The 22,520-nt window shown below is 35.8% G+C and overlaps 1 long non-coding RNA gene and 2 other non-coding genes across 3 annotated transcripts; all 3 read left to right on the forward strand.

Annotated features, from left to right (window-relative positions):
• The first annotated feature begins 16,682 nt into the window (after nucleotides 1–16,682).
• On the forward strand, nucleotides 16,683–18,644 carry LOC131623373 (uncharacterized). The gene is made up of 2 exons (XR_009290184.1): nucleotides 16,683–17,110; nucleotides 17,283–18,644. It is a non-coding gene; the product is annotated as an uncharacterized LOC131623373 (long non-coding RNA).
• LOC131623422 (small nucleolar RNA snoR100) lies at nucleotides 17,018–17,126 on the forward strand. The gene has a single exon (XR_009290198.1). It is a non-coding gene; the product is annotated as a small nucleolar RNA snoR100 (small nucleolar RNA).
• LOC131623423 (small nucleolar RNA snoR117) lies at nucleotides 17,154–17,242 on the forward strand. Its single transcript, XR_009290199.1, has one exon. It is a non-coding gene; the product is annotated as a small nucleolar RNA snoR117 (small nucleolar RNA).
• Nucleotides 18,645–22,520: the final 3,876 nt, after the last annotated feature.

Here is a 22,520-nt window from a genome sequence, read left to right on the forward strand (position 1 = left end):
GGTCTATGTTATGTTTTAGTTCAACTTCGATGGATTGCTAGCCAATAAAAAATTCCCCCTTTTCAATTTTTACTTATTATACTTTTCATATTCAATTGTTGTCTTAATGAGAACCAAACTTTCAATTGTTGTCTTATACTTATTAATATAATTTTTTAAATGTTAGTCATCTTGGAGCTGTCATTTGATCAATTATAAGTTTTTCATAAGCATAATGTGAAGTATATTTACATAATAAAATAACATTTAATTAAAATGTTAAAGATTTGTTAATATGAGTTACTCCCTCCGTCCCAAAATATAAGAGAAAAAAATGCATTTTTCTTGTCCCAAAATATAAGAGAAAAAATCATCTTTCATTTCTTTCAAGATAAAATTAAATGCAAATTGCATTTAACTTACATTCTCTCTCATCATTTCCATAACTTACAACCAATTAGAATTTTTTTTATAATTTTCCAAAGCACTTTATTTCAAGAAAATTATAAGTCAAATAAATGTGTTTTTACTTTCAATTTGTTTTTTTACTTTTCTTAATTAAAATTTTAAAGATTTGTTAATATGTTAATTGATGTTTGTTGTGTTTAATTAATTAATAGGACAATTAAAATGTGAAATTGTTTACTTAGAAGTGGAGGGAATGTAAATGATTTATTTCGTATCCGAGGAATACTTTACATGATTTAATTTGGTATGGTGAAAATATTTCTCTACAAATTTCTGAATTTGAAAAGTCATGGTTGTTCTTAACTTTAACTACTATTATTTTCTTCACATACTCAACCATTTGTCTTAGTGTTAGTAGGGGGTTATTTCTCGCCTCATTTTTTATTCTTTGTGCTGAAATTTTATATAGCTTAATCTCTAAAAGTCAGAGTAGGGGTTGTATCCATGGTCTTCCTATTGCAAAAAATTTCCCTTGCTATACTCATCAGGGCCAACAAAATACATAGACACTTATTGATTTATTTTACCATCAATCAATGAAAAAAAAAAAACAGTTTAACAGGAAAATATGATAAAATATTTGTATGAACTTATTATCTATGTATTTAGTATTTATCAAGTACATGCAAAAAGGACTAAGAAAATATCAAAAATAGACAAAATGCACCATATAGGAATCCAAACTCGTTTAGCCATGGACAAGGCTAAATAATCCCATCTAGGTGCCAAATCTTGCTAGCAAGTGCACTAAGCGAGATATCATGGTTTAGAAAGCTTCTAAGCTAGATATTGACTTTCTATCTCGTCATTGCACGGGTCGAAGTATCAACAAGGGATGGCAACCTTTGATATCATTGATCCAAATTTGAGAGCATGTTTCGAGTATAACTAGGATGTCAGTGATGCATACCACAAGCTCCACATGAGTCAATACCCACTTCAGGGGACTTTAGCAATTACCTTAATTGGCCTATGAGCAGGTCATTCTACTTAGGAGATGGAAGTGGTAAAGTTAGTGGAAGGGGTAATGTACAAGAGGGAAATGAAGAGAATGAAGACGAAGAAAAAGAAGAGGAAGAAGAAAGTGAATAAGAATAGTGAGAAAATGACGAAAAAGTGAGTGAAGATGATGACTAGATCACTGACACCAACACTGGAAATTTTAATTGCTCTACTTTAGTACTTTTCTAGTTAGTTTTATTATTTGTTGAACTATTTGTATGTTTTTAAGTATTAACAATGCCATGGACAAAAAGGAATTAGAGATGTTGATAATTTCGTACTGAATACACGAGCATGTCCAAATTCTCTAGACCTATGAGTATCTTTAAGAAACACTGAAAGTAGAAGAAAACCTACTAAGCGAGTTGTGTGGCACACTAACGAGTATTGCTACACTAAACTTGCTAAGCGAGATTCTCTTGCCTTAGTGAGATTTTATGCTCCTTCTATAGACTAACCCAAATCTGATGACCTGAAGATAAATCAAACTTTTCTATAGAGAGTGGAATGCTATGGAGATCAAAATGAGCATCTTTAAGGTTCCATTTAAGTTTCACTACAATTAAGTTTCATAAAGTATAATATTTTGGGGTTCACAAATGCTAAAACTTCGTAAGAATATAATCTAGACAAAACTGTTGAGTATTCAAAAATAAAATCTAGACTCGAAGGTACACCGAGTTATTCTAGAACTGAGACTATTAAAAAGATTTTATCTTTCCAAAGTTGTTTAATCGATTAAAGATACTAGTCAACAAAGGTGATTTGTTACATTAATAATAAGAGTATAGATTGACTTTTGGGGAAAAAAATTCTTTAACTTTGACTTCACCACTATCAATGTTAATAAGGATCTAGAAGTGACTTATCATGGGATACGCTATGTTACGAGTTTAAGATAATACTCATGACAAGTCGAGATGGAAAACTATATAAGGATGATTAGTTATCTGGGATCATAATATCTAGTTAGGTTCCACTTATAGAAACTAATATTATAGTCTTTCTATTTATTAAAATTTCAATAAACTATTCCAAAGAAAGACATGCTAAACTACAATCACTATGTCAAATTCTAGATTTGTCCTTGGCTCAGGTTCTTATGTCACACCACATAAAACATGGCCTTTCCCCACCATTTATTTAATCACTTAGTTCAATCTCTTCATAAGGTAGTCCTAATTTAGATGCCCAAATTTTATACACATTTCACACACCTTCTCTCGCAAGATCACTCCTTTAATTTATCTTACGAGATTTGGTCATTCAGCTTTCTTTTGACTAAATTTATTACTTCTTCTTCCTTAGGTTTATTCAACTTAGCTCCAATCGTATGAACTTCCATGCATTATAACAACACCACTTCCCAATATTCCATCATATACGGACACTGGCGTTCCTTTGTAGTTCTTGTGTAAGAATGCTCATAGGAGTTATATATTTACCAGAGGAAATACTAACTACAGATAACTGTTGGAAGGTATTCACACATTTATCCTTCCGTTTCTTTTCCTACAACCACATTTAACTTATATAAATTTGGTCCACGGTAATGTTAAGTTTCCTTTACAAGATTCCAAAGATGTATATTAAGTGGTCTTGTGCCTGATAGAAAATATATGTTGGCTTCCTCGAGGATTCAAGATACCACCCTAAAATTATATTTGACACCCTTAATCTTTTTTAATATAAAAAATGTCCCTTCTTAAAAAAAAACATTTTTGAACAAAAATTTTGGTATCATGATGAAAACTTTTGGTATCAACAAAATTTCCGGTACGTTACAAATTTTTTTAGAAATTTTAAAATTTACCATTTTGTAACCTAAATTTAGTTGAAAGATGAAATTTTCGGTAGTGTATTAAGTCAATTTCCGTGTGAAAATCTTCCGAGAATTTTGAAATTTCTAGGAAATTCTACCAAAAATTCTGAAATTTTCTGTATTCCACTAAACGTGAAATTTCTGGTATTCTACTTACTATTTCAAAGAATTTATGGTAGGCTATCCAATTTTTAGGTATCGCCCAAAAATTTTGAAATTTCCGGTTTAGAAACGTGAATTTGTGAAAATGATAGAGAATTTGAGTATGATTATAATGATATTTTCATTGAATTTGGGGGTGACAAATATAAATTCATTAAGTTTGGGGGATGCCAAATATAACTCAGGAATGACATCTTGAATTCTCCTTTTTATGGTACTTACATTTACTTTCACGGACCACCGGTATTGATCCTTCTATGTTAATAATGGTCTAAAGATTCCCTTAAATTCTAAACTATAGAATATTGTATATTGTGCATAAACATTAAGCTAACAAGACTTATACTTATGAGGTGATCATTTTAATTTATTTTATTTTTTTTAAAACTTATAGCATGTGGCGCTATCTAAAATCAACTTTGGCATAGTAATGTTTTCATCATTTTGAAGCTTCTAATTAATTAACCATAGTAGTTAATTAATTAGATCATTAAAAAGACCCATGGATCTTTTTTTTTTAGCCAAAATTTTCTCTTATAAATAAAGAGATTCTCCACATTTCAAAATATATCAGAAAAAGTATTTCTATAATAACTCTCTCCATCTATTCTTTCTACTTCATTTCTTTTTATTTATGTACGAAATTGCTTTAGTGATTTGATAGTGAAAAATATCTATGAGATTTTTGTTGTTCTGATGCTCTGAGTATATTGTAAGTTACCCAAGAGAGAATTTTCTCTTTTGTAATATCTTCAAAAAAAAAAAGGTTGTTGTTTGGTTCTTAACCTAACCAGTTAAAAGCTTTGATTGGTTGTTGAGATTGTCTAGGTAAAACCTCTATTTAGGTTTGTGAGTTATGTATGTTAAAAGCTCACGTTTGGTTATTGAGTTTAGTCATCAAAATATATGTTTGGTTCTGAGATTAATTGATGTAAAATCTCTTGTTTGGTTGTAAGAAGGTTCGTGGGCGTAACCTGTGAAAAAATTAAATTTAATATAGTGAAAAATCTAAAGAAAAAAATTCTTGCAAACACAAGTAGGCCAAATGGTTAGGAAGAATCTGTAAAAAATTATTGGTGTATTTCTCTCATCCCTTATATCCTTACATGTTAGCTCTTTATTTCTTCCCGCTGTATTTTCATCTCTTATATCTGATTATCTATATTTTAATTATTCCGTAACTTATTTTCTGCTTGATTTATAAAATTAACTTAAATACTTTATAAGTCAAATATTTTTTAATTGGACAACGAAGTTTAAATCCATACAGTTCACCTGTCCCTCATGTTTGAAGTCACTTGTCCAACAATTTGAGTATAATTTTGCCTACTTAAACGGGTCCAAATTTCAATTTGCAAAATTTAAAATCAATAACTAAATTTATATTTATATGAAAGTTTAATTTGTCATACCATAGACAAATTAAGTCATATATGTGTCTATTTTGTGTTACATCATGCCATTTCTATCTCAAAATTTTATATATGTAAAGGAAATTGTTCTGGACCGATCCAACTATCTCAATTGGGCCGACCCACTCTTTGACCGAAGGCATCCTGGCCCACACGCACAACAGTGGTCCTCGGCCCGCTCCGGGCAAACACCAGACGCAACCGAGCAGACTGGAACCTCATGCTCGGTAACGGCTTGCTCGCATGCTACCTGATCCAGCGCCCCATAATGTGGAGTCTTTTCTGCTCTGGATAATCCTATAAATAGCCCTCTAGTCCCATAGGGCAAGGTAACCTTTTTCTTACCCCCAAATCTCCCACTTTGTTGTACCTTGTTGATCGCGTACTTACTTTGGCATCGGAGTGCCTTGCAGGTACAACCATTTTTTTCCCTCTCAACTGTTCCGGATTTCAATCCTTCACCATTGCTGGCCATCTGATCTGCCCGACGAGATCAGTGGCGCCGTTTGTGGGAATTTTCAGCTCCCCCGTTTCTCTTCTTGCACTTCTTGATCCGTTCTTGCCTCCTGCAAGAATCCAGAAACCAAAGCTCTAACTCAATCATCATCCATGACTGGCAACAACGAAGACTCCTCTTCTCCGAACGCTACCGTGATTAACAAGGACGACATTTCCGTCGTCATTCCTCCACCCAGAAATACCGTTCCACATCCTCGTGACGGTCTCACGACTTCTCCTTTCCCAAGGGGTCTCCATGAAGACGTTGTTCACCACCTCGGTGACACCAACGATAAAGATAATCACGAAGAATCTCAGGAGAACCCTTCCTCCTCCAAGGGTCCAACTCCCCTGGACCAGACTATGGCCGCCGTCCTGGCTTCCCTTTCACAAACAAATGCCCTTATCCAACAACAGAAAAACGGGATCGGGGCACTCGAGCAAAAGCATCGCTCAAAGACTCCCCCGGGCCACAAATCTCGCTCCCATCGCAAGGAAGTCCCCAAGAAACGTCCTTGTTCCCCCTCTCCTAGGGAACACGCGTGTCCCGCTTCCAAGAAAGGATACGACGACCGCCGCTCCCGGCGCCACTCTCAGTCTCCTCGACCAAAAAGAAGATCCAAGTCGCCTTCCGCGAAACACGACGATAACCGCAGGCGACACGGGCGAAGCCGCATCCGCTCCGCCACGCTTTCCGCCAGTGACGAAGAAGAAGAGCGTCGGGGCCCTCTGTCCCACGCAATCTTGGAGGCGCCCCTGCCGACTGGTCTCAAGAAGCCCCCGCCACTGGGCACGTACGACGGGACAACTGACCCAGACGAGCACATCGATAACATCGACGCCCTCCTGGATTACCGAGGGGTACCTGGCGCGATCAAATGCCGCTTATTCCCGACCACTTTGCGCAAAGGAGAAATGACGTGGTACAAGAGTCTGTCTGATGAATCCATTACATCATGGAAGGTGCTCGGAAAGCTCTTCCTAGACACTTTACGGCCTCCCGCAGGCACCCGAAGTCAGAAGCCTCCCTGGAAGCCATCATCTAGGGGAAGGACGAATCGCTCCGAGCCTACATAGAAAGGTTTAACAAAGAAGCCTTACAAATTTATGTAATAAAATAATATTTAATTAAATATTTAAAAATTTATTAATATGAGTTATATGTTAATCGATGTTTGTTGTGTTTAATTAATTAATAGGACAATTAAAAGGTGAAACTATTTACATAGAAGTGGAGGAAATGTTAATGATATCAAAGGAATATTCTACATGATTTCATTTGGTATGGTGAAAAATTTCTCTACAAATTCCTGAATTTGAAAAGTTATGATTGTTTTCAACTTTAATCTCTAAAAATTCATAGAAGGGGTTGAATTGTATCCATGGTTTTGCTATTACAAAAATTTCTCTTGCTGTATTCATCAGTGCAAAACACATAGACACTTATTGATTTATTTTACAATCAATCAATGAAAAGATAACCCACTTTATCAAGAAGATATGATAAAATATTTGGATGAACTTTTTAACTGTGTATTTATCAAATACATGCAAAAAGGACAACAAAATATCTAAAATAGACAAAATACAGCATATAGAAATTCAGACTCGCTTAGCCATAAACAAGACCTCATTAAGCGAAAAAAGAGCAGCAAAGGCTAAATAACCTCATCTAGTGCCAAATTTTACTAGCAAATGCGCTAAGCGAGATATTGGGGTTCGTAAGAATATAACATGACAAAACAATTGAATATTCAAAAAGATAATCTAGACTCGAAGGTACACCGACAAAAAATAACCTTAAAATTTATACTTTTCAATAATACCTTAATAAAAAAAATTAATTTCTGTTTGTGTGTGAATCAGTGATCGTATGATTAATTGGTGATGAAAACTTGGGTGATTAAATTTCTTTAATATGATTCGTAGAAATATAGTAGTGATGTTGCCGTCATAATTTTCTGTTGAAATTATAATGGGTTAACTGATGAATAGTGATCGAACATGGTTATGTATTAATATAGTTGGTCTGTTAATTGATAGAAATATAGCAGTACGGGTAATTGGCAATTGGTGTGTCGAAGGAAAAGTCTGGGAAGATGAAGGTATTACAGAAAATTGTTCCGGAGAAAATGTGGGACGACCGGCAGGGGGGAGCATGTGACGATCGTCACATGGGCAAGGGTGCCGATCGACACACATGAGGTGGGGGAGAAAAACATGACGTTCTGTAGCGCTAAAAAATGCTCGAGGTGTCTACACACTCAAAAAAGAACAGAGTCGCCACCGATCTTTATTTATTCCAATAGGAAAGGGAAAATGTCGAATAAAACCCACGAATGAAAAGAAATGGATAAAATGGTCATCGCAACCAAATTAGGGTTCGGGAGTCGGTTAAGCAAGGGGAAGGTGTTAGCACCCCTCACCTCCATCGTACTCGATGGGACCCATTTAGTTAGTTTTATGAATGAGTGTTTGCGTAATGTTTGCGTTCTTTAATTTATTAATCAAGAAAAAATAAATGAAAGGATTTTTAGGTTTTTTATTATTGTGAAAGAAAATGAAAGATTTTTTAATATTATGCTCGCCAAGACATTTGTATCTTGTGCCTACGTATTCCCTCGTGCAATGGGAAAGTCAGAGCGATCGTAGTTCGAATAAAAAACTACGAGTTTGTGGGTTAATTTTATGAAGGATGTTTGGTGTTTGGTTCGAAGGATCAAAGGTATTCAAGAGGTGTGCACTTCTTGTCACTTGATCACTTCGATTTAATTAAGAATGAATTTTTAAGTTTGATTCAAAGGATCAAAGGTATTCAAGAGGTGTGCACTTCTTGTCACTTGATCACTTCGATTTAATTATGAAAGGTTTTTTTAGAAAAAGTTTTGTTAATGTGTTTTGATTCAAAAGAATCGAGTTATTCAAGAGGTGTACACTTCTTGTCACTTGATCACTTCGATTTAATTAAAGAAGATATTTTTAAGCTTTATTCAAAGGATCAAAGGTATTCAAGAGGTGTGCACTTCTTGTCACTCGATCACTTCGATTTAATTAAGAAAGAATTTTTTAAGTTTGATTCGAAGGATCAAAGGTATTCAAGAGGTGTGCACTTCTTGTCACTCGATCACTTCGATTTAATTAAGAAAGAATTTTAAAGTTTGATTCAAAGGATCAAAGGTATTCAAGAGGTGTGCACTTCTTGTCACTTCGATTTAATTAAGAAAAGAAATTTTAAAGTTTTATTCAAAGGATCAAAGGTATTCAAGAGGTGTGCACTTCTTGTCACTCGATCACTTCGATTTAATTAAGAAAGAATTTTAAAGTTTGATTCAAAGGATCAAAGGTATTCAAGAGGTGTGCACTTCTTGTCACTCGATCACTTCGATTTAATTAAGAAAAGAAATTTTAAAGTTTGGTTCAAAAGATCAAAGGTATTCAAGAGGTGTGCACTTCTTGTCACTCGATCTTTCGGTACCGTTTAAAAAAAATTTGTAAAAAAGAAACTCGACGTTGGATCGAGAATTTATTTGAAACGACTTGGCATTGGACCAAGTTTATTGTTCTTTATTGGATCGAGATTAATATAATGTTTTTAGTATTTTAATAACTAATAAAAAAAACTAAATTAAAAAAAAACATATTTTAATACTTTTTTTTTTTACTAAAATCTACATCTAAACATATTTTTTGTATTTTGGACTATTAGAAATTAAAACAATAAAAACAAAATAAAAGATAATAGCAAACAAACTTAATGGGCTAAAAAAAAGAAATGGGGGTGCATTATTATCCTGAGCGCTGGGCCTTTGAATGAGTAACAGGCCCATAAACACTCTATGCTGAACCGGGTCGAATTCACACCCGATACTCTCTTTTCTTGAACCAAACTGAGTTCAGAAAAACCTAGCCCCCAAATAAACTATTAACCGCTCCTCACCCTCTCATGTTCGTTTCACGATTACGGCTTCTATTATGGAAAAAATGCAACAACAAATTCAACGTTCTCTCATCTCTCTCGCCGATTCTCATGTTCATTCTCTACTTTCATCTCAGTTCTCTCCGCTGCTATGGTTTCGCTCGGTCCTCTCTCGGTTCAAACATCAACAAATCGAAGGAAAACCCTTATCCCAAATCAATCCCTTCAGCCCCAATTGATTTTACTATGTTCATGGAGTTACAGATTACAAGCTACATGGTGAAATTTGAAAAGTAATTACTACAAATCAACAGATAAACGACTCGAAATACCTCAGGTAATCTTCTTCCCCCTCCGACTTGCTTCTGTGTTTGGTTTCTTCTTCTTCTTGCTTTTGAGATTCCCTTTTATTTGTTAAGCTGAAACAACCACGACAGCAATGGCAAGGACGTCCAAGGCGGCTCCACTTGAAGAAGTCGTGAACGATGAAGTGATGGCAAGCTGCTACGCACAGGGGTTCCGTTGTGGTGGTTCACATTTGGCAGTGCTTATAGCGCTTCCAGTTTCGCGGTGATTGTTTCAAGGTGAATCCGAACTCCCTTTCTTTTCTCCTCCTTTGTTGTTTCCGTTACCGTAACTTTGTTGTGTTGATTCTGAACTGATGCCTACCTGTTGAGGGTGAGTTGAGAGATTTATGATTTGTTGTTGGAAGCTGTTTTTGTAGAGGTTTGTAAATGGAGGTTTGATTTGTGGTTGAGTGTTGACTGAATGAAGCAAGAGCTTAGTTTCAACTCAACCAAGCAGTGCTTCAATATGAAGCTCTGTTGATTCCGAAGAAAGAGTTCTATCGGAGGTTATTTTGAAATTTTAACAGAGTTTTAGCAAGGCTGCACTAGGGTTAGATTGAGAGTTTTTCTATTAGGTTTTGGTGGCTGCCGATTCTTTCTCCCCCTTTTCTTGTTGATTTGCTGCTGTTTATATAGTGCATCGGTATGGCTGAATTTCTAGGGTTGGATAGAAATGGTTAGGTCTGGAATTTCTTTGGGGAATGTTGCAGGCTGACTTTCATATGGCAGTTTGTGTTTTTGCCAATTTTGTGCAATGTTTTCTGATTTTTTCATGTGCCAATGTTTGCATTTTCCCTCTCTTTTTCTTTTGAACTTGGGCTGATTTTGTTGTTTTTATTTGTGTAGGTTTTATGCAGCATGGAAGTGCAGGTATTGGCCATGGTCTGAGCAGCAACAAATTGGGCTTTGCAAGCAAATAACTTAGGGCCCTTAGAGTTTGGGTTTAGGGACTGGTTTTATCTTTTATGTAACAGCTTTTGCAATTCAAGTGTAATCTCTTAATAAAAAAATGACTATTTCAAATGATTAAGAATCTTAGCAAAAAGTCTTGCAATTCTTGTAATTTTTCAAATGAAATTTTGAATGAAACTTCTTCCTTTTTTGTAAGATATAATTGCAATTGAATACAATTCATTCTTGATCAAATGGAATAGAGATGAGATCTTTCTTTTTCTTTGTAAGATGCAAAGCTATTGGAAATTGGATGGAATGAAACCTCATGATTTTGAAGGAATATGGCTTCATGTTTTGATTCATGGACTTTAGGATTTAAATGACAAATATCTTTGTAACTTAAGAAATTATCTCATAATATTTATCAAAAACTACATGAATTCTGTCTTTTGAATTCTTGAATCAAGCATTTGCAAATTTGACACTTAATCTTGTATTCTCAATGCAAAGAAACACAAACTCACCCAAAACCAATGATTATGACAAAAAAATGATTCTTGAATTGATAATTGGATCACCATATCGATGAAATAGAAAACCCTAATTTCTTTCCCCTAGAAACAACACTTGAATCACGCTCAATTGACATACCCAGTTTGAACCATGCAGAAACCTTGATTTTTGTACAAATGTTGATCATTTGAAATCATGCCTTAGTGAATGAATGATATGCAAATGATCTAGTGGAACGAAATGTATGGGGCAAAAATTGGGGTATGACACGTTCGTCATGTTCTGAGTGTGTTGGCTTACTGGGAGGGGAATTGGTACGTGTAGGTGTAGAATGATAATACTTTAGTCACATATAACAATTCCTACATGACTCCATTTTAATAAATTAAATAGTTAGTAAAATAATGGGATTAAGTGGGTTAATTATTTCATGGTAAAGTCTTTAGATAATATACACATTTCCTCAGGATATATTAGAGTTTGACGGGATTAAGTAGTTCAACCAAATTATAGCGAACATATACATTAAATTGGTGGAGACAAATAACAATAGTAAATTGGTGGAATTATTGGCGAATTAATTGTGTAGTTAATAATTTAGAATTAGTGATGCACTTAGTGATTTGTATGTATGTATGCATGTGTGTTTGTCTGTGTGGGCAGGTGTGGTAATACTAGTGAGTATTACGGTAAGTATAAGACTTACAGATGATCAGGAGGATCGTATTGGTGTGAATATGTTTTACACGTGTGAATTATATACATATTGCTGTCAAACATTCATGGTGTTATTGGTGAAAATAGGTCATTGCTCGGGAGGAGTGTACGTGACCAGTGGTGTAGATAAATCATTGCCTAGTGTATGTGATTTATCTGGTTCGATTGAATGAACCTTGGTGATTGGTACCACATGCATTGTGTCATTGTTGAGTCACATTGCATCGTTATTATTATTTGATTGGATTGGTGTGCTTGTGTGATTACTACTCTTAACATGATTATTTCACCGTTAAATTATTGAATGTAGTTCTCACTCCTTTGTTGTTGTTATTGCGTCTGTACTTCCTTGGAAGTACAGATGATCCAGGTACTTAAGTGTGCACGAAGTGTGTGTTGCCTGATCGAGTCTTAGGAGTCGCTCTGATACGTAACACGGGATTTTGGGGCGTTTATCTATTCGTTATTTCTTTTGTCAATTAGTAATGTATCATTTGTTAATTGGAGATTTATTGAACCACGAATTAATGTGGATGTTTTGGTGTTTAGGCATACCGCCAAGTTGAAATAAAACAATTGCTTTTCCGTTGTTTTATTTTATTAATACAAGGAGTTATTTTAGTTTTGTTTTAATCTGACATTCCACTTTACGGTGAAAACTCTGATTATTTTCTTAGTATCGCGTATTTTATTTAAATGGGAAAAGTGGGGTGTTACAGTTTCCTCTTCAATACATTTCATAAAGCTTTCACTAAAATAATTCCCTTATTGCAACACTGACCGTCATTAGAACCCCTGGTATCGAACAGTGACCCCAACCTAAAATATGTTGCTCTAACCAATGCGGTTATATGTAGGTTTCTGATGCCTTTGGATATAGAGTTCATTGATTCCACTAGATTTGTTGTCATGTGCCCCCATCACTGACCATTGTCAATTTCCCGGGTCCATTTCTTCAATGGAATGCTATCAATCCACCTTAATGCATATGCATTTGTCAACCGGATCTTTTTGCAGTAGTGCTAGAACGATGGCTCTGTTAAGGCGTATGCCGCATTAATCACCTTTTTTCAAAGTGTCTTGTTTTTTATCTCCCTCATAAAGTTTTGAGCGGCATATCTAATGCAATAGACATGTGTCGAAGAGGGTTCTTGCAACCATTATTAGGGTTATAGTAAGCACTCTTAATAGAAGGATGTCTGTCCGAAATCAAACAGAGGTTGGGTTGAGGAGCAATGTGTGAGCGTGGGTTCTTGAGAAATAAACTCCAATCACCAGTCGTCTCACCTTCAACCTGAGCGGAGGCAATTGGAAAAATATTTGCCATTGCCATTACTAACGTTCTTTTATACTTCTCGTACAACTAGGTTCCATCAATTTGTATTATAGATTTGCATAATGCAAAACCTTTGATGCATGGTTCATACGCCCAAAATAGTCAATGAAATACTCTATTTTCAATAACACAAGTTTTTTCTAGCGCAAATGTCTGAAGTGTTTCCAAACTAATAGCAAGTCTCAAAGCATAAAACTTTAGTGCAATAAAAAAGCTTGGAAGTTCTTTGTATGAATCCTCCCAGATGTCGTATACAAGTTCAACGGCTTTAGTCCTTGCGATCCACCTTATCCTATAAGTGGGAGTATAATTAAATCTTGTAACTATATGAAAAATATTTGTACTCACATTCAATGATGGATCCTTACTAACGAGATATAAGATTTCATGGTATATTAACTGAGAGCTAAGTTTTCGATGATTTTGCATCGGGATGGTGACGATGCAAGTGTGGGGTGGATCAATAGTACATAATTCCTAGGAATCACTTGTCTTCTTGTAAGATGTAATTAGCTGAAGTGGGAAAATTGGTTTTTAACGACATTAAATGATGTACCTACTTGAATTGGTGCGATCTACAAAGAAGTCAGCTGAAACATCCATGGGATACTTTCTTATAGCTTGCACACATTCTTCTTTTGTACAAAATTTGTCTCCAAATTTTAACGCCCTTCGGTCTACATATAAGGATTGTGAAAGATATATGAGGCTGCTTTGTCATCTTAAGTTATTCATGTAAACTAGAGGTTCGTACACATGGCACGAAGATAATGACTCGTACTCTTGGTATGCATCATCATCGTTCACCATGCAATAAACCAGTATCTCATATTCTTCCTATTCTTCATCAATAATATCGACTCTGGTGTGGTCGTCGTCAATTTATTTAAAAACTAGTGAGGGTTCAAAGATTTGAGACTGTTGAGGTTGTTACTGTAAAACATATATCTCAATTTTGTTGAACCCAGAATGTTCATGAGTTCAATACATACTCTGAAAATATCTGACTTGGTTGTCGTCAAATACAAATGGACTCTTATAACAAGTTTGATAAACTGGACCAGACTGCAATTTAGCCTATAGTCTTTCTTTGAAATGTGCGTAGCCCGGTCTACTATTTATTTTAAATCGGACAACATCAGTATTACGAAAATTAAAATCAAACTTACGCAGTTGATCATCTCTCCGTTTACATGAGCACTGATAGTATAATGTTGTGTATGATTATTTTTTTATTGTAAGTTTAGTTTGGTAATAGTGTGTTTTGGACAGTTAGTTGTGTGACTGAATTGAGAGGATTTTGTATGCAAATAAAAGACTGCAAAATGATATGTTCAAAATACATTGAGGTGCCAAATTGAATGACGCATCCTTTAAAAATTGCACTGATGTGTCGCTTAGCAGTGTGCAATCTCCAAAAAAAATGCACCCATGCGCCATGTTACATGGCTTGTCACGTGATGGAGCATCTTGCATGCATTCCATCTGCCACCTGAACCCTAGGTTGAGTTTTACATGCACGCAGAAAGGGTGGTGCCACCTAGTATGGTGCATCAATGCAAATATGCATGCATTAGCCATCTTGAATGGCACATCAATTCAAGTTTGCATGTGCGATTTGTTCACATGCATGCTCTATCATTTCCTATAAATGCCAATTTTCATCACACTATTTTCTTCACGAACTCATTAATATACTTATATAACCAAGCACAATTAAAGAATTCTAGAAAAAAAAGTCTCTTTTGACAATGGGCAACCAACACATAGGAACTGTCGAAAACATTGCAAACTTTGTAAGTTTTGATTTTTCTAAATTATGTTTTGTTAACCATCATTTCATAATTTATTTTCTTTATCTAAATTATGTCTCTTAACCATTGTTTCCTTCATTTATTTTAGGATACAAGGAGATTTCCTTGTTTTGTACACGAACACGTCCCACACAATGAACTTATTGAACCTTATTTGCAACTTGCTGGTTTTGGTCATGTCATCAACATAGTCAATTACCATGTTAATTATAAATTTATTTTGGCCTTGGTGGAAAGATGGAGGCCCGAAACACACACGTTACATCTTCCATGAGATGAATGTACCGTCACCCTAGAGAACGTGTACATGTTATTGGGTATACCCATCAATGGTAAGACTGTTAATGGTCGAGTCAATCAAGACAACACCATATGCGAGAAACTTTTGGGTGCTCCATTGTTTGAACAAAGAGCAAGGGCCAAGGTATTAATCTCAAGTTCCTTAACAAACATTATTCAAAAATTATATTGATAGAAAATTCTACCGAGGAAGAAAAATTAATGAAAGTTTTGTGCTATATTATGATATTATTTGGTCATATTTTATTTCTTGAAACAACTAGTAATATTATAAATCTTATGTATTTACCGATGTTAAGAGATTTCGGTAAAATAAACACATATAGTTGGAGTTCATTTGTTTTGGCCCATCTCTATAGTTCTTTTTGTAAAAATACATGGAACGACACGTGTTCGTTGTATTCCTGCGCTTTTTTGCTGCAAACATGGAGTTGGTTGAGAATACCAACATTCTCCCCTCGCAATGACAGGTCCTTCAAGTTCCCCTACGTGACAAAGTAAGTTAACAACATTATTCAATTTGCTTACTTAATAGTATAAACAATAATAATTAATTTATTTTCACTTTTTTCTTCATAGGTGGTATGTTCCAAAGATGAACTACAACAAAACTCCTAGAAACACAATAGTGGTCTATCGAAATATTTTGGATCATGTTGGTCCTAATGAGGTATTACAACTAGACACCTCTAATATAGTTTAATATTGTCTTGCGATTAAATAATTTTTTATACAATTTATCTATATGCCATATCTGGGTCTCGACCATGAGATTAACCAAAATGATGCTACTATTTGGACTGCAAAAACAACAATCATCAGGTTCACTACTGTGGAGATGCACCAGACACCAGAGTGGTTGTGTGAAGCTCCAGTTCGACATGCAGCAACTAGACACCAAGAGTGTCCTGCCACCACATCCTACCACAACACCGATGACACATATGACACCTCTCTTTCCTACCATAGCACCAACGAATGTAGAGTTAAATATCACACCACCGAAGCACTCAACCACCATATGTCTTTCAAACAAGAACCATTGCTTTACTTTCAATACGATTCATTAACCCAATTCTACCAACCACCATACCCACATGTAACCCAACAGACTTGACCCAACTTCGACAACATGGCCACAAATCTCTTTGGAAGCACTGCAAACTAGGGAGAAAAATTCAACGAATTGTATGATCTGACTGTTGTCCCGAGACCATCGCATCAAGCATTTATGCCTCAAGCGAATCAGAACATACACCAAACATCTTGGAAAGATCAAATTCAGAGACCTCGAAGGCAAACGCGAGGGCATTTTTGTTTTACCGGTGGAAGTTTAGGTGGAGGGGGTCAGTAAAAAACTATCTAAACGTCTTGTAATTGCTTTTTACAATGAATGTTATTATAAAATATTTATATTTATTTATAAAATATTTTAGTATAGTTGAACTAGTTGACATGTTTTCAAGAAGAAAATCGTGAAGGATGAGAGTGAAGAACAACTTAGCAGCGATAATGTGAAAAAGGAAGGTGCAAGTAACATATTACTTTTCATTGGGCCAAACCTGGCTTGTGACCCATTCAATCGCCATCAGAATCGGTAAACCCTAGAATACTCACTTCCGTTTATAAATACACCGTCTCAACTCTACAACTTGTACACAGCAGCTCTGCAGTTTCTCACATCTTCACCATGATTCAATGTACTTTATGCTGTTTATAAGTTTTACGAAGTGAATACTTCTCTATATTTTCTTTTTCTTGTTTAATTTGCTGCGTTTTACTTGATTATGAACCGTTAATGGATGCGTGCACAATAAGCCGATGGTCTGGATCTGGAAAATGATGGAACCATGGTAGTGTGCACGCAAATTGATCTTGTTAAGGTCCGCATGTCTGCTCTCTCTGATTCCTGACTTGATTTGAGGGCCTGGTAACGACCTACATTTTTTTTTCTGTTTCTTATTTTTCAATTTTGCCTGTGATGTATGAATATTTGTCCGTACCATCTGAGAATTCTTTTAGACTTCTCTGATCGATACACCAATTCTTTAATCTGAGGCTTTTTTTTACCTAACTTTTTTCTGTTTTGATTGCTGATATAGCTTTTAGGCAACAATTTAGAGTCTCTGATTTGCTTATTCGATAGCGATTTCAGTGCTGTACGTTGCCGATACTAATTGGAACTGAAGTTTTTCTGCATCTGTCATTCTAGGCTTATGCATTCAGATCTTCCTACAATTTGTTATATTAAGTAAACTTGTTCGATTGAGTTCTTGTATTTTCTGTTTTTATTATACTTATATATGTTAATTTGATGATTGCCTCTATTTAGCCTTGATCTGTTGGATTGGTCAAATGACCCTTCCATCAGTTGTTGCATTTTACAGCAATTATAATCTTTAACCTGTTCTTGACAAGCTTTTTTGATTAATGTAATGGTTTATCCATTTCCGTGTTTATTAATTTACAATCATATGTATTTTAATAATATTAGATATCTATGTATTTGATGTAATTTGAACGGCTTGTCGGTCTTAATGCTAAGAGTGATTGCTTGGTTACCAATTATAATTTTAGATTAATTAAACTATAATTTGTAGTCAATATTTATGAGAACTGAAGATTTTTACTGTATGACATACCGTTCTTGAAATTTCTACCAAGTATTTAAGCTTGATAAAGTTTGTAGCAATATGCTTATATGTCATTTTTTTGGAGAAGCAAAATGAAATTAAAATAAAGGAAAAACTTCTAGCACAAAGCATGCTAGAATTACAGTTGACGCCGGCTTGCATCAGATAGATCTTACCCAATTCTAAAAACGATTACGCTCCAGAACTATATTCAAGCCAAATCTAAGTTTTACCAGCCCAGGAAACCTATCTAGAATAAATACGTGATGGCTTGAAGAAAAATGGAGTGTCGCATTACTTGAGTAGCAAATGCAGTCGAGCCAGTGGCTATAGGGTTGGCACTTGGAACAGACTTAGTTGGAACACTTTTGGTCTTTTTCATTTTCTCAAAGAAGTATTTCTCAAAGACCTCTTTCGATATTGTCTTACCATCGTCATGGATGAATTGAGCTAGTTGTGTATCCTTAACACCTACTTCAATGCTATGATGATGGATTTGGACATCCAGAGCATGGACAAAGGTGGTGTTAAGCCACAATTGTAATAACTATACAGGGTCTCATATTTAAAAGTTGTCGAGATGGCTTCCACACACACGATCGATGGATGTGTGTCCCAACACCTCTTAAAGGTCTGCAAGGATCAGTTTGCTAAGTCAAACATCTTTCCGATCACGAATTTTGGTCGCCAGAGATACATACATCTTTGGGATATAGACCTCACGAGGAAAGAAGACGTAACAACAAAGCTAATATGTAAAAAATGTTTTTTTTTTTTTGAATAAGGCATCAGGAATGCCAAAATAATACATAGCAGTATTCCAACTATTAAGTTTTAGGAAGAAAAACCCTAGACCACTCCAATTGGTACCACTAAAATACCAAAAGAAAACTGCCTATACCAGAATTTAATTAGTACCACTAAATTACCCAAACCTGCCTATATTAGAAGATAGCATTCAGCCATTACTGCTACACTTTAGTACAGAACATAGCAATCAAATACCAAAATACAACAGTAGAAAAATTAGAGCACCACTATTGAAAATTCTTGCGAGGTCGGTGAAAGGACCGAAAGAATCAGCCCCCAGACTGCATCAAAACCAACTCAGAAAAACTCCCAGCTGCCCTACGCTTCAGCACACTCTGCTCTTGAATCTTTGTTCCATACAAGATTATGATGTATATCTTGATGCAACGCGATGCTTCCAAGCGCTGAAAACCACTGCCACACGAACCACCTCTATCTCACGCCACCTTTGAGCTCCGCCGAATTGACCAAGCCCCACCATTAAAATCCTAATCACTCGGCCATTGGGTATTGCCACCACCTAGCTATGTTATGTTTAATGTTAGACTTTATTTTCAGCCAGTTCCAAGTAGTAAGCTTCACGTTCTCCAGCATCATGTCCAAACAAACTTCCTTATTACGGAAAACCTTTCCGTTTCTAGCCTTCCAAATATTCCATATGCAAGCGATCCAGATTACAGTGGCAATTCTTATAGATGCTCTACCCGGTTCCATGATCCCAACAAACTGTTCCAAATGTGTCATACTGTCTTTCTGAAATGCCGCTTTAATCCCAATCCATTGACAAATTGAGTACCAAATACCTGCAAAAGATGGACACTCGAAAAACAGATGAGATACCGATTCCTCACTACCGCACTCGCCCTCACATAGCAACGCCCCTTGGCCCAACACTCCTCTCTTACTTAAATTATCCTTAGTTGCTATTTTATTTTGGAACACTCTCCACACCAAACACGATACTTTAGATGGAACCCCCTTATGCCAAGCTTTGGACCAACTTGGGTTGGAGGGATTCGATATATTTCGAGTTATGTCTTTATACACCTCTTTGACCGAGTACTCGCTCGAAGTATCACGAATTTCCATACTTGACATACACAAATCATTCCACCACGTGGAGCAGCCCTTCCCCCAACCTCTGTTCCAATTCTCTTGACCCGTACCTATTAAGTAATGCTCGGAACCAAAGACCTTTCCTCTCATTTTTTAGTTTCCAGCCCCATTTTCCCAGCAAAGCAAGGTTGAATGCCCTTAAATCTCTAATACCTAAGCCCCCTCCTCAATTGGTCTACAAATTGTATTCCAATTTACCCAACTAATTTTTCTCTTGTCCTCATTCCCTCCCCATAAAAAAATTTTAAAAAGAGATTCAAGTTTATGGATAATACCTGACGGAGCCTTGAAAAAAGAGAGAAAATATACTGGTAAAGCAGACAGGACTGATTTTATAACAACCACCCGACCTCCTATGGATAGCTGATTGTTCCTCCAATTCGACAATCTCGCTCTAACAGCTTCAATTATGGGCTTCCAGGAGTCTTTTCTTCTCGGATTCGCACCGATTAGTAAGCCGAGATAATTTAACGGTGCGTGGCCGATTTCACATCTTAACACAGCGGCTGCACACTCGATCCATTCTTGGTTGATGTTAATTCCAACTAACTTGCTTTTCTGAAAGTTGACCTTTAGTCCTGACATTGCTTCGAACAACATCAAATTTGCCTTGATAATTTTAATATTTTCCCATCCCTTCTCGCCAATGATTAATGTGTCGTCCGCATATTGAAGGTGAGTAAATCTTTCATCTCCATTGTCGAATTTAAACCCTTTATACATGTCTAACTCTACTGCTCTTTTCATCAGTATGTTAAAACCTTCTGCAGCTATAAGGAACAGAAAAGGAGATAACGGGTCTCCTTGTCTAAGCCCACGTCCCATATTGAATTCTTTTGTGGGGCTTCCATTTATCAATATTGATACTGTGGCAGATCTGAGGCATTCTGACACCCAATTCCTCCATTTTTTGTTAAACCCCATAATATGTAAAAAATGTTATATGCTCACGAGCCTCAACGTAGTCACCAGAGCCACAATGTTCCTCAATAAAGGGGCTGTAGGTATTATTGGAAAATTTGATACCAAAATCCTTCTTCACAGACTCATAATTCACCCCAGTTGGTCATACGCCCGCGATAACAGTTAAATCAAAGAGGGTGGGACTCAACATCCCACGGGGAAAGCGGAACGTGTTCGTTGAAGCCTCCCAGAAACATGTAGCACCAAGGAGCATAGCATTATTGTATTTGGGACCTACCCTCAATAGTTTGACGAGGTCATAAATTCCTCGTTCTTCCCACACAAGTCTCTTATTCTTTTCTACCATATTCGGCCATTGAATATAAGCTAATTCAGCAGTCTTGAGGGGGGAGAAGAACGAAAAACCCATTTTTTTAAAAACGGAAGTGTAAGGACGACTTTCTGATAACCCAAGATTTCGTCAAGGGAAATTAGGGGGAAAATCCTGAAAATAGGAAGGTGGTACAGTGGCTTTGGGGATAGGACCCATGAAAGCGAGACTAGTACTTGCAACAGAGTAAGGAACCATTTGGTTTGCATACAAAGGTATCTTACATGCATCTTCAAGTAGAGGTTCTGGGACATACATTTGGTCATCGACGCGAGTTAGTTCATCAATACTAGTGGCAAAAGGAGGATGTTTGTGGATTGTGTGTTTAGGTGTCATTGTAAATTGGGAATGTTTAAGAAAGAGAGAAGTTAGATGTAGCAAGAAAATGATGGGTGGCACGGTTAGCGTTTTTTCACGCTAGTTATTTCATAAATGAGAATGAAGGAAGAAAATGAAAGTGAGAGAGGAAAAGGGTTTAAATAGAAAGAGAAAAGATGGCGAAAAGTTTTCTCCTAGAATCGTGGATAAGTGGCATGTTCAGAGCCAATGAACGGTGTAACACCCTCTAAACCCCACTGAAAATTATATGGTATAATTAGAATAAATTAGCATGCATATCAAAAGAGGGCGTCAAATGTATTTCAAAACCAACAAAAATACACCTAGTCATGCTCATAACACGCATTTAAGTTTATGTTGCATACACTAACATATATTCATATCACAGTGGAATAATTATCTTTTCAAAGGACACCAATAATTGAATCTCATAATAGAAAACCATGTATTAAAACATTAGGCACCAAAGGCAAACCATCACACAATCTTAATACATCATAATATAAAAGAGAATATAACAAACATCTCTCGAAACAAACATAAGTTCAAATGTTTCCCCGTATTACATAACCAGAGCATGACTCACTACCTAGAATAAGGATAAAAAAAGAACTAGCTCCTCCGACTAATCCTCGCGAGCCAAAACACCATTACTCCTTGATACCAATAACTATATGCAATTAAGACCATCTCCAAATCTTAATTATACAAGCATATATCACATAATTTATCACATATGAATTATCTCACCTTTTGCACAACATACATATATCATGTCATCATTCCCATATGAAACACCTTCATAGCATTCATCAATTCAACACATCACAATTAACATATAGCAAACAATACTCAACAGTGTTATTCTCAAGCAATTGTAATTCACAACATACATATACATAAATAATCAAGTGTTATGTTCATACAAAGAATCGCCTCAAAAACCATCCAAACTTATTCCTAAAATTCTAGAAAATTCATGATAATTCATGATAAATCAATAGAATACAAGATATAGTTCAACTCATGAAAAAGTAAAAGTTTTTATTCTAGACCCCGCTAAGCGCGATACAGCCTGCTAGGGAACCCTCACGAAAAACTAGAAAAATCCAACTTCGAAACAGTCTCGGGTTCCCACAAATTTCATC

This window comes from Vicia villosa, unplaced genomic scaffold, assembly GCF_029867415.1.
Source record: "Vicia villosa cultivar HV-30 ecotype Madison, WI unplaced genomic scaffold, Vvil1.0 ctg.000063F_1_1_1, whole genome shotgun sequence".
NCBI lineage: Eukaryota > Viridiplantae > Streptophyta > Magnoliopsida > Fabales > Fabaceae > Vicia > Vicia villosa.